General features: G+C 45.3%; 1 protein-coding gene across 3 annotated transcripts in view; it reads right to left on the bottom strand.

Moving 5' to 3' along the window:
• si:ch211-51h4.2 overlaps positions 1 to 13862 on the bottom strand; it is a 113880-nt gene that overhangs the window by 83750 nt on the left and 16268 nt on the right. The gene's annotated exons all lie outside the window — the stretch shown is intronic.

Raw genomic sequence — 13862 nt, forward strand, 5'->3', positions numbered from 1 at the left:
AAATATTTTAAGATTTTACTAAGTTACATTTCATATAAGGAAATGTAAATTCATAAATAAATTCATAAGGCCCTAATCTATGGATTTCACATGACTGGGCAGGGGCACAGCCATGGGTGGGCCTGGGAGGGCATAGGCCCACCCACTTGGGAGCCAGGTATACCCACTGTGGAGCCAGGCCCAGCCAATCAGAATGAGTTTTTCCCCACAAAACGGCTTCATTACAGACAGATGTACTCCTCAGTTTCATCAGCTGTCAGGGTGGCTTGTCTCAGACGATCCCGCAACTATAGAAGCCGGATGTGGAGGTCCTGGGCTGGCGTGGCGTCACGTCACGTGGTCTGCGGTTGTGAGGCCGGTTGGACATACTGCCAAATTCTCTAAAATGACATTGGAGGCGGTTATTGGTAGAGAAATAAACATTAAATTCTCTGGCAACAGCTCTGGTTCTCTGTGTTTGGTGCCGACAGGGATGGACGCCTCGCTTCGCGTTCTTAGGAAACTATGCAGTATTTTTTTAACGTATTATTTCTTACACTGTTACCCCAGGAAATATTAAGTCTTATTACATACAGCCAGGGGGAACTATTGGATATAAGAGCAATGTCAACTTTCTAACACTAAGACCAGGAATACGACTTTCCCGAAGCGGATCCTCTGTTTGGACCACCACCCAGGACAATGGATTGGATCCCAGTAGACAACCCAAAACAACGGCGCCGCAGAAAGGGCAGATGGAGCGGTCTTCTGGTCATGCTCCGTTGAAGGGGACATCGCCCACCGCTGCCAAGTATACTACTCGCCAATGTCCAGTCTTTTGACAACAAGGTAGATGAAATTCGAGCAAGAGTTGCCTTCCAGTGAGACTTCAGAGATTGTAACATTCTTTGTTTCATGGAAACATGGCTCACTCGGGATACGTTATCAGAGTCGATACAGCCACCCAGTTTCTTCACGCATTGCGCCGATAGAAACAAACATCTCTCTGGTAAGAAGAAGGGCGGGGGTGTATGCCTTATGATTAACGAGTAGTGGTGTGATCATAACAACATACAGGAACTCAAGTCCTTTTGTTCACTTGACATAGAATTTCTTGCGATCAAATGCCGATCGCATTATCTACCAAGAAAATTTTCTTCAATTATAATCACAGTCGTGTATATACCTCCCAAGCAGACACCTCAACGGCCCTGAAAGAACTTCATTCGACTCTATGTAAACTGGAAACCACATATCCTGAGGCTGCATTTATTGTAGCTGGTGATTTTAACAAGGCTAATCTGAAAACAAGGCTCCCTAAATTTTATCAGCATATCGAATACACAACCCAGGCTGGTAAAACTCTGTACCATTGCTACTCTAATTTCCACGATGCATACAAAGCCATCCCTCTCCCTCCTTTCAGCAAATCTGACCACGACTCCATTTTGTTGCGCCCAGCCTATAGACAGTAGGCAAAAACAGGAAAACAGGAAGCGACCATACTCAGGTCTCTTCAACGCTGGTCCAACCAATTGGATTCCACGCTTCAAGATTGCTTCGATCCCGTGGATTGGGATATGTTCCGGATAGCATCGGACAATAACATTGATGTATACGCTGATTCGGTGAGCAACTTTATTAGCAAGTGCATCGGTGATGTGGTACCCACAGTGAATATCAAAGCCTTCCCCAACCAGAAACCGTGGAGTGATGGCAGCATTCACGCAAAACTGAAAGCACCAACCACTGCTTTTAATCATGGCAAGGCGACCGGAAACATAACCGAATACAAACAGTGTAGCTATTCCTGCCGCAAGGCAATCAAACATGCTAAGTCAGTATAGAGACAAAGTAGAGTCGCAATTCAACAGCTCAGACGCGAGACGTATGTGGCAGGGGCTACAGTCAATCACAGACTACAAAAAGAAAACCATCTCCATCTCAGACACCGATGTCTTGCTCCCAGACCAGCTAAACTAAACCAACTAAACTTCTTTGTTCGCTTTGAGGACAATACAGTGCCACTGAACGCTACCAAAACCTGCGGGCTCTCCTTCACCGCAGCCAACGTGAGTAAAATATTTAAACGTGTTAACCCACGCAAGACTTCCGGCCCAGACGGCATCCCTAGCCGCGTCCTCAGAGCATGCGCAGACCAGCTGGCTGGTGTGTTTACAGACATATTCAATCAATCCCAATCCCAGGCTGCTGTTCCCACATGCTTCAAGAGGGCCACCATTATTCCTGTTCCCAAGAAAGCTAAAGTAACTGAGCTAAACGACTATAGCCCTGTCGCACTCACTTCCATCATCATGAAGTGCTTTGAGAGACTAGTCAAGGATCATATCACCTCCACCCTACCTGACACCCTAGACCCACTCCAATTTGCTTACCGCTGCAATAGGTCCACAGACGACGCAATTGCAATCACACTGCCCTAACTCATCTGGACAAGAGGAATACCTATGTAAGAATACTGTTCATCGATTACAGCTCAGCATTCAACCCCATAGTACTCTCCAAACTCATCACCCTGGGTCTTGACCCCAACCTGTGCAACTGGGTCTTGGACTTTCTGACAGGCCGCCCCCAGGTGGTGAGGGTAGGAAACAACATCTCCACCCCGCTGATCCTCAACACTGGGGCCCCACAACGGTGCGTTCTCAGCCCTCTCCTGTACTCCCTGTTCACCCATCCACTGAGTGGCCATGCACACCTCCAACTCAATCATCAATTTTGCAGAAGACACTACAGTGGTAGGCTTGATTACCAACAACGACGAGACGGCCTACAGGGAGGAGCGGAGGGCCCTCGGAGTGTGGTGTCAGGAAAATAACCTCACGTCAACAAAATAAAGGAGATGATCGTGGACTTCAGGACACAGCAGAGGGAGCACCCCCCTATCCACATCGACTGGACAGTAGTGAAGAAGGTGGAAAAGTTTTAAGTTTAAGTTCCTTGGCGTACACATCACAGGCAAACTGAAATGGTCCACCCACACAGACAGCGTGGTGAAAAAGGCTCAACAGCGCCTCTTCAACCTCAGGAGGCTGAAGAAATTTGACTTGTCACCAAAAACACTCGAGAGCATCCTATCGGGCTGTATCAACGCCTGGTACGGCAATTGCTTCGGCGACAACCGTAAGGCTCTCCAGAGGGTAGTGAGGTCTGCACAACACAACACCGGGGGCAAACAACCTGCCCTCCAGGACACCTACACCACCCGATGTCACAGGAAGGCCAAAAAGATCATCAAGGACAACAACCACCCGAGCCACTGCCTGTTCACCCGCTATTAAAAAAAAAAATTCACCTTTATTTAACCAGGTAGGCTAGTTGAGAACAGGTTCTCATTTGCAACTACGACCTGGCCAAGATAAAGCATAGCAGTGTGAACAGACAACACAGAGTTACACATGGAGTAAACAATTAACAAGTCAATAACACAGTAGAGAAAAAAAGGGGAGTCTATATACAATGTGTGCAAAAGGCATGAGGAGGTAGGCGAATAATTACAATATTGCAGATTAACACTGGAGTGATAAATGATCAGATGATCATGTACAGGTAGAGATATTGGTGTGCAAAAGAGCAGAAAAGTAAATACATAAAAACTGTGGGGATGAGGTAGGTGAAAATGGGTGGGCTATTTACCAATAGATTATGTACAGCTGCAGCGATCGGTTAGCTGCTCAGATAGCTGATGTTTGAAGTTGGTGAGGGAGATAAAAGTCTCCAACTTCAGCTATTTTTGCAATTCGTTCCAGTCACAGGCAGCAGAGTACTGGAACAAAAGGCGGCCGAATGAGGTGTTGGCTTTAGGGATGATCAATGAGATACACCTGCTGGAGCGCGTGCTACGGATGGGTGTTGCCATCGTGACCAGTGAGCTGAGATAAGGCGGAGCTTTGCCTAGCATGGCCTTGTAGATGACCTGGAGCCAGTGGGTCTGGCGACGAATATGTAGCGAGGGCCAGCCGACTAGAGCATACAAGTCGCAGTGGTGGGTAGTATTAGGTGCTTTAGTGACAAAACGGATGGCACTGTGATAAACTGCATCCAGTTTGCTGAGAAGAGTGTTGGAAGCAGTTTTGTAGATGACATCGCCGAAGTCGAGGATCGGTAGGATAGTCAGTTTTACTAGGGTAAGCTTGGCAGCGTGAGTGAGGGAGGCTTTGTTGCGGAATAGAAAGCCGACTCTTGATTTGATTTTCGATTGGAGATGTTTGATATGGGTCTGGAAGGAGAGTTTGCAGTCTAGCCAGACACCAAGGTACTTATAGGTGTCCACATATTCAAGGTCGGAACCATCCAGTGTGGTGATGCTTGTCAGGCATGCGGGTGCAGGCAGCGATCGGTTGAAAAGCATGCATTTGGTTTTACTAGCGTTTAAGAGCAGTTGGAGGCCACGGAAGGAGTGTTGTATGGCATTGAAGCTCGATTGGAGGTTAGATAGCACAGTGTCCAATGACGGGCCGAAAGTGTATAGAATGGTGTCGTCTGCGTAGAGGTGGATCAGGGAATCGCCCACAGCAAGAGCAACATCATTGATATACGCAGAGAAAAGAGTCGGCCCGAGAATTGAACCCTGTGGCACCCCCATAGAGACTGCCAGAGGACCGGACAACATGCCCTCCGATTTGACACACTGAACTCTGTCTGCAAAGTAATTGGTGAACCAGGCAAGGCAGTCATCCAAAAAACCGAGGCTACTGAGTCTGTCGATAAGAATATGGTGATTGACAGAGTCGAAAGCCTTGGCAAGGTCGATGAAGACGGCAGCACAGTACTGTCTTTTATCGATGGCGGTTATGATGTCGTTTAGTACCTTGAGTGTGGCTGAGGTGCACCCGTGACCGGCTCGGAAACCAGATTGCATAGCGGAGAAGGTACGGTGGGATTCGAGATGGTCAGTGACCTGTTTGTTGACTTGGCTTTCGAAGACCTTAGATAGGCAGGGCAGAATGGATATAGGTCTGTAACAGTTTGGGTCCAGGGTGTCTCCCCCTTTGAAGAGGGGGATGACTGCGGCAGCTTTCCAATCCTTGGGGATCTCAGACGATATGAAAGAGAGGTTGAACAGGCTGGTAATAGGGGTTGCGACAATGGCGGCGGATAGTTTCAGAAATAGAGGGTCCAGATTGTCAAGCCCAGCTGATTTATATGGGTCCAGGTTTTGCAGCTCTTTCAGAACATCTGCTATCTGGATTTGGGTAAAGGAGAACCGGGAGAGGCTTGGGCGAGGAGCTGCGGGGGGGCCGGAGCTGTTGGCCAAGGTAGGAGTAGCCAGGCGGAAGGCATGGCCAGCCGTTGAGAAATGCTTATTGAAGTTTTCGATAATCATGGATTTGTCGGTGGTGACCGTGTTCCCTAGCCTCAGTGCAGTGGGCAGCTGGGAGGAGGTGCTCTTGTTCTCCATGGACTTCACAGTGTCCCAGAACTTTTTGGAGTTGGAGCTACAGGATGCAAACTTCTGCCTGAAGAAGCTGGCCTTAGCTTTCCTGACTGACTGCGTGTATTGGTTCCTGACTTCCCTGAACAGTTGCATATCGCGGGGACTGTTCGATGCTATTGCAGTCCGCCACAGGATGTTTTTGTGCTGGTCGAGGGCAGTCAGGTCTGGAGTGAACCAAGGGCTGTATCTATTCTTAGTTCTGCATTTTTTGAACGGAGCATGCTTATCTAAAATGGTGAGGAAGTTACTCTTAAAGAATGACCAGGCATCCTCAACTGACGGGATGAGGTCAATGTCCTTCCAGGATACCCGGGCCAGGTCGATTAGAAAGGCCTGCTCACAGAAGTGTTTTAGGGAGCGTTTGACAGTGATGAGGGGTGGTCGTTTGACTGCGGCACCGTAGCGGATACAGGCAATGAGGCAGTGGTCGCTGAGATCCTGGTTGAAGACAGCGGAGGTGTATTTGGAGGGCCAGTTGGTCAGGATGACGTCTATGAGGGTGCCCTTGCTTACAGAGTTAGGGTTGTACCTGGTGGGTTCCTTTATGATTTGTGTGAGATTGAGGGCATCTAGTTTAGATTGTAGGACTGCCGGGGTGTTAAGCATATCCCAGTTTAGGTCACCTAACAGAACAAACTCTGAAGCTAGATGGGGGGCAATCAATTCACAAATGGTGTCCAGGGCACAGCTGGGAGCTGAGGGGGGTCGGTAGCAGGCGGCAACAGTGAGAGACTTATTTCTGGAGAGAGTAATTTTCAGAATTAGTAGTTCAAACTGTTTGGGTATGGACCTGGAAAGTATGATATTACTTTGCAGGCTATCTCTGCAGTAGACTGCGACTCCTCCCCCTTTGGCAGTTCTATCTTGACGGAAGATGTTATAGTTGGGTATGGAAATCTCTGAATTTTTGGTGGCCTTCCTGAGCCAGGATTCAGACACGGCAAGGACATCAGGGTTAGCAGAGTGTGCTAAAGCAGTGAGTAAAACAAACTTAGGGAGGAGGCTTCTGATGTTGACATGCATGAAACCAAGGCTTTTTCGATCACAGAAGTCAACAAATGAGGGTGCCTGGGGACATGCAGGGCCTGGGTTTACCTCCACATCACCCGCGGAACAGAGAAGGAGTAGTATGAGGGTGCGGCTAAGGGCTATCAAAACTGGTCGCCTAGAGCGTTGGGGACAGAGAATAAGAGGAGCAGGTTTTTGGGCATGGTAGAATATATTCAGGCATAATGCACAGAAAGGGGTATGGTGGGGTGCGGGTACGGCGGAGGTAAGCCCAGGCACTGGGTGATGATAAGAGAGGTTTTATCTCTGGACATGCTGGTTGTAATGGGTGAGGTCACCGCATATGTGGGAGGTGGGACAAAGGAGGTATCAGGGGTATGAGGAATGGGACTAGGGGCTCCATTGTGAACTAAAACAATGATAACTAACCTGAGCAACAGTATACAAGGCATATTGACATTTGAGAGAGACATACAGCGAGGCATACAGTAATCACAGGTGTTGAATTGGGAAAGCTAGCTAAAACAGTGGGTGAGACAACAGCTAATCAGCTAGCATAACAACAGCAGGTGAGATGGCATTGACGAGGCAACGGGGCCGACAGATAAAACAAACAAGCAGAATGGAGTACCGTGATTAATGGACAGTCCAGCGTGCATCAGCTATGTAGCCAAGTGATCAGAGTCCAGGGGGCAGCGGTGGATGGGGCAGGGGGGCTGGGCTGGCGAGTGTTATCCAGGTTAAAAAAAACGAACTAATGACTAAATAGCTTGTAGCTAGCTAGCTGGTTAGCTTCTGGAGGTTCTTGAGTGTGTTCTAAAAATAAAGATAATAGCGATTCCGTATCACATTGGGTGAGGCAGGTTTCCAGAAGGTATAAACATTTTTTTTTAAATCGGGAAGAGATAGAGTACATATGGGCCACTGCGTTTTTGGGACGCGGCGATGCAGACGGTTAGCAGGCCTGTGCTAACAAGCTAACAGATTAGCAGGCCCGGGGTAAACAAGGTAGTAGTTAGTGGACCTGGGCTAAACAAGCTAGCAGTTAGCATGCCGAATTAGCAAGCAAGGAGATAGCGAGGGCTAGAGAGTTAGCCTTTGGAGGACGTCGCGATGGGGTGAGTCTGTTTATTCCTCTTCATGCAGTGATATCGATAGACCGGTCGTAGGTCAAGGTATTGTAGCCCAGGAGTATGCTAGGAGCTCTGGCCGGGCTAGCTTCAAGCTACGTGGGTGGAAACGCTAGCCAGGAGTAATCAACTAGGTTTGCTGTTTAGCTTGATAGCTAGTTGTGAAGATCCAGCTGAAGAATGTTCCGTTTGTGGTGGGAATCCGGGGGTAAAAAATTAAATAGGTCCGTTATGCTCTGGTTAGCGTCGCGTTGTTCGAACTGGCGAGAGCTTTCCGAGCTAAAGGTTAGTTGATGACCGGTTAGCTGAAGACCGCTAGCATAGCTGGTAGTTAGCTGGCTAGCTTCAGTTGAGTGGGTCCGGTTCTGAAGTAAATATAACTACTTTAGGAAAAGTAGCTACATTGGCAGGTGGCAGAAGAGTATTTGGAAGCTTAGGTTTAGCAAAATGTTTTTAAAGATATGCGAAGAAAAAATATCTAAAACGAAAAAGAGACGATATTTACAGAGAGACGATACGACAGGACAACTTACTGCTACGCCATCTTGGAGCTATCATCCAGAAGGCGAGGTCAGTACAGGTGCATCAAAGCTGGGGCCGAGAGACTGAAAAACAGCTTCTATCTTAAGGCCATCAGACTGTTAAACGTCTTATGGCTGCAGGGGCAGTATTGAGTAGCTTGGATGAAAAGGTGCCCAGAGATGCCCAGAGTAAACTGCCTGCTCCTCAGTCCCAGTTGCTAATAGATGCATATTATTAGTAGTATTGGATAGAAAACACTCTGAAGTTTCTAAAACTGTTTTTGATTGATGTCTATGAGTATAACAGAACTCATATGGCAGGCAAAAACCTGAGAAAAATCCAAACAGGAAGTGGGAAATCTGAGGTTGGTCGATTTTCAACTCAGCCCCTATCGAATACACAGTGGGATATTGGTCAAGTTGCACTTCCTAAGGCTTCCACTACATCAACCGTCTTTAGAAATGTGTTTGAGGATTCTACTGTGAAGTGGAGCCAAATGAGAGGGGAATGAGTCAGGAGTCTGGCAGAGTGCCACAGGCTGGTCACGCGCATTTCACATGAGAGGGAGCTGCGTTCCTTTGCTTTCTTTTCCTAACAAAAGTAGCTATTTGGACAAATGATGGACATTATCGAACAAATCAAACATTTATTGTGGAACTGGGATTCCTGGGAGTGCATTCCGATCAAGATCATCAAAGGTAAGTGAATATTTCTGACGCTATTTCTGACTTTTCTGACACATCTCCTTCTTTGGAAAATGGCTGGATGTTTTTCTGTGACTAGCGCTGACCTAACATAATCGCAAGGTGTGCTTTCGCCGTAAAGCCTTTTTGAAATCTGACACAGTGGTTGCATTAGGGAGAAGTTTATCTATATTTCGATGAATAACACCTGTATCTTTTATCAATGTTTATGAGTATGAGTATTTCTGTCATTTGATGTGGCTCTCTGCACTTTCACCGGATGTTTGTTTGAGACAATGCATTTCTGATAACACACCAATTTCAAATGAGGTTTTTGGACATAAAGATTAACTTTATCAAACTAAACACACATTTATTGTGTAACATGAAGTCCTGTGAGTGCCATGAATGAAGATGAAGATCAAAGGTTAGTGATTAATTTAATCGCTATTTCAGATTTTTGTGAGCAATTACCTTGGCTGGAAAATGGCTTTCTGTGACTAGTTGCTGACCTAACATAATCGTTTGGTGTGCTTTCGCCGTAAAGCCTATTTGAAATCGGACACTGTGGCTGGATTTACAAGAAGGTTATCTTTAAAATGGTATAAAATACTTGTATGTTTGAGGAATTTCAATTGTGGAATTTCTGTTGTTTTGAATTTGGCGCCATGCAATTTCACTGGCTGTTGGGGAGGTGGGACGCTACCGTCCCATATATGCCAGAGAGGTTAATGGCTGTGATAAGAGAAAACTGAGGATGGATCAACAACATTGTAGTTACTCCAAAATACTAACCTAATTGACAGAGTGAAAAGGAGGAAGCCTGTACACTGTAAAAATATTCCAAAACATGCATCCTGTTTGCAACAAGACACTAATGCAATACTGAAAAAGAAATGTGGCAAGCAATTCACTTTTAGTCTTGAATACAAAGTGTTATGTTTGGGGCAAATCCAATACAACACATTACTGAGTACCACTCTCCATATTTTCAAGCATAGTGATGGCTGCATCATGTTATGGGTATGCTTGTAATCATTAAGGACTGGGAAGTTTTTCAGGATAAAAAATAAAAAGAATGGAGCTAAGCACAGGCAAAATCCTAGAGGAAAACCTGGTTCAGTCTGCTTTGCACTAGACACTGGGAGATCAATTCACCTTCCAGCAGAACAATAACTTATAACACAAGGCCAAATCTACAATGGAGTTGCTCATCAAGAAGGCAGTGAATGTTCCTGAGGGGCCGAGTTACAGTTTTGACTTAAATTTACTTGAAAATCTATGGCAAGACCTGAAAATGGTTGTCTAGCAATGATTAAAAACCAATTTGACAGAGCTTGAAGAATTTGAAAAAGAATAATGGGCAAATGTTGCACAATCCAGATGTGGAAAGCTTTTAGAGACTAACCCAGAAAGACTCACAGCTGTCATTGCTGCCAAAGATGCTTCTACAAAGTATTGACTCATGGGTGTGAATAGTTATGTAAATAAGATATTTCAGTATAATTTTCAATAAATGCCCAAATTTATAAAAACATGTTTTCACTTTGTCATTATGGGATATTGTATGTATTTTCAATCCATTTTGAATTCAGGCTGTAACAACAAAATGTGGATTAAGTCAAGGGGTATGAATACTTTCTAAAGGCACCGTATGTGTGTATGTGTGTGTGTGTGTGTGTGTGTGTGTGTGTGTGTGTGTGTGTGTGTGTGTGTGTGTGTGTGTGTGTGTGTGTGTGTGTGTGTGTGTGTGTGTGTGTGTGTGTGTGTGTGTGTGTGTGTGTGTGTGTGTGTGTGTGAAGGGGGACCTCTATAGTTAATTCAGAAAGTATTCAGACCCCATTACTTTTTCCACATTTTGTTACGTTACAGCCTTATTGTCATGTTCGTTATAACAAACAAGGCGACCAAAGCGCAGCGTGATTTGAATACTTCCTTCTTTAATGAAAACGAAGAACACTTAAACAAACTATACAAAACAACAAAACGAACGTGAAGCTATATATAACGAGTGCAGACACAGGCAACTAACCATAGACAATAACCCACAAACTATCCAAGGCATATGGCTACCTAAATATGGTCCCCAATCAGAGACAACGATAAACAGCTGCCTCTGATTGAGAACCAATCTAGGCAACCATAGACATAAAAACACCTAGACTGGAAAACCCCATAAACATACAAAAACCCTAGATAGGAGAAAAAACACATATATCACCCTCGACACACCCTCAACGCTCAGGACTGGGTACTGTCGCCGGACACTTTGGACACCTCAGGGCGAGTGCAAGGAGCAGGAACAGGGAGTACTGGACTGGTGACGCACCTCAGGGCGAGTGCGAGGAGCAGGAACAGGGAGTACTGGACTGGTGACACACCTCAGGGTGAGTGTGGGGAGCAGGCACAGGACATAGTGGACTGTGGAGGCGTACTGGAGGTCTGGAGTGTAGAGCTGACACAACTCGTCCAGGCTGGATGTTTATTTTCACCCTTCAAATGCAGGGCACTGACACAGGACGCACTGGGCTGTGCAGACTCACCGGAGACACAGTACGCAGAGCCGGCGCAGGATATTCTGGTCCAAGGAGGTATACTGGAGAACAGGAGCACTGAGCCGGCACCCTCCTTTCTGGCTGGATGCCCATTCTAACCCGGCCAAATCGAGGAGCTGGAAAAGAACGCACCGGGCTAGAATAGCGCACTGGAGACACCGTGCGCATCTCTGCATAACACGGTGCCTGACGAGTTACAAGCTCAACACAGTAAGCATGAGGAGTTGGCTCAGGTCTCCTACCTGACTCAGCCAATCTCCTCGTGTGCCTCCCCCCAAAACAAATCTTGGGGCTGCCTCTCGGGCTTCCGTGCTAGTCGTGTACCCACATATCGTCGCCATTCCATCTCCACCTGCCTCCATGGTAGGCGATCCTCTCCTGCCAGTATCTCCTCCCACGTCCAGGATCCTTTACAGTATTTCGTCCCATGCCCATGCTGTCTGCTCCATCATACGCTGCTCCTTCTTTTCACGCTGCTTGGTCCTTGTTTGGTGGGTTATTCTGTCACGTTCGTTATAACGAGGAGACCAAAGCATAGCGTGATTTGAATACATTCTTCTTTAATGAAAACGAAGAACACTTAAACAAACTATACAAAACAACAACATGCTCAAATAAGCAAAGAGAAATGACAGTCCATCACTACTTTAACTTCTCTAGGGTAGGGGGCAGCAATCGGAATTTTGGATGAAAAACATGCCCAAATTAAACGGCCTGCTACTCGGGCCCAGAAGATATGATATGCATATAACTGGTAGATTTGGATAGAAAACACTTTAAAGATTCAATAACTGTTAAAATAGTGTCTGTGAGTATAACAGATCTGATTTGGCAGGCGAAAACCTGAGAAAAATCCATTCAGGAAGTTTTAAAAAAAACATTTTTTATTTTATTTTTCTATTCAATGCCATTACAGTAGCCATTGACTTAGGACTCAATTTGTAGTTCCTATGCCTTCCAGTAGATGTCAACAGTCTTTAGAAATGGTTTCAGGCTTGTATTCTTATAAATGAGGGAGTAAGACCAGTCTGAATGAGTGGACCCTGACGTGTCACAGAGCTTTTTCATCTGCAATCCCGAGAGAGTGCATTTCTTGTTTACCTTTTATGTTGACGACGTTATTGTCCGGTTGAAATATTATTGATCATTTAAAAACAACCTGAGGATTGAATATAAACATCATTTGACATGTTTCTATGAACTTTACGGATACAATTTTGATTTTTTTGTCTGCCTGTTTTGACTGGGTTTGAGCCTGTGGAATACTGAAGAAAACTTTATCGAAACAAAATGAACATTTATTGAGTAGATGAATGTCTTCTGAGTGCCACCATATGAGGATCATCAAAGGTAAGGGATTCATTTTATCTCTATTTCTGAGTTTTGTAACGCTTCTGCTTGGCTGGTTACTATAATAATTTGTCAACTGGGCTATGTTCTCAAATAATCGTAAGGTATGCTTTCACCGTAAAGCATTTTTAAAATCTGACACCGTGGTTGGATTCACAAGAAGTTCATCTTTAAACCTATGTAAAATATGTTTTGTTTTCTGAATTTTTATAATGAGTATTTCTGTATTTGAATTTGGAGCTCTGCAATCTCACTGGATGTTGGCCAGATGGGACGCTAGCGTCCCACATACCCTAGAGAGGTTAAGGTATTTCTGTTTGTTATTTTTAATACATTTGCTAACATTTCTAAAAACCTGCTTTTGCTTCATCATTATGGGGTATTGTGTGTATGTAACAGTATAGCTTTCGCCCCTGTCCTCGCCCCAACCTGGGCTTGAACCAGGGACCCTCTGCACACATCAACAACTGACACCCACGAAGCATCATTACCCATCGCTCCACAAGAGCCACGGCCCTTGCAGAGCAAGGGGAACCACTAATTCAAGGTCTTAAAGCGAGTGACGTCACCGATTGAAACGCTATTAGCGCGCACCACCGCTAACTAGCTAGCCATTTCACATCCGTTACATGTACATTGATGAGGAAAAAAATATTTTATACATTTTAGAGTAAGGCTGTGACATAACAAAATTTGGAAAAAAGGGAAGGGGTCTGAATACTTTCCGAATGCATTGTATAGAGATTTACAACTTTACCACTCTGTCACAAAGTCAGCCTGCCTGCCAGGGTGTGATTCATTTGCTGGTCCCCACAGAGTCTTACCATTAAATAATGCAGTAAGGCATGGGATTAAATGACATAATTGAAAAGCATGGCCCAAATTAGATGCAGCACATATGCCCACAAGGCATAGGCGTAGCTTGGATTCATAGATATGAAAAAGGTCAATTCACTACCCATGATAAAGAATGTTCCAAGGGAAAAATTATGGAGGTACAGTAGCAGACATATTCTGTATCAATATTTGAACAAAAAGCTAAGGATTCACACGAACACCATGCTGAGGCCAATTTGTACATGAGAAGCCTTCTAATGCAGAACTTCAGAAATGTTTTTCATTGAATAAAAATACCAAGTAGACTCCTATTAATGGTTAAATGCTTCCAATTATCAGA

Source organism: Oncorhynchus gorbuscha, linkage group LG15 (genome assembly GCF_021184085.1).
Source record: "Oncorhynchus gorbuscha isolate QuinsamMale2020 ecotype Even-year linkage group LG15, OgorEven_v1.0, whole genome shotgun sequence".
NCBI classification, from domain to species: domain Eukaryota; kingdom Metazoa; phylum Chordata; class Actinopteri; order Salmoniformes; family Salmonidae; genus Oncorhynchus; species Oncorhynchus gorbuscha.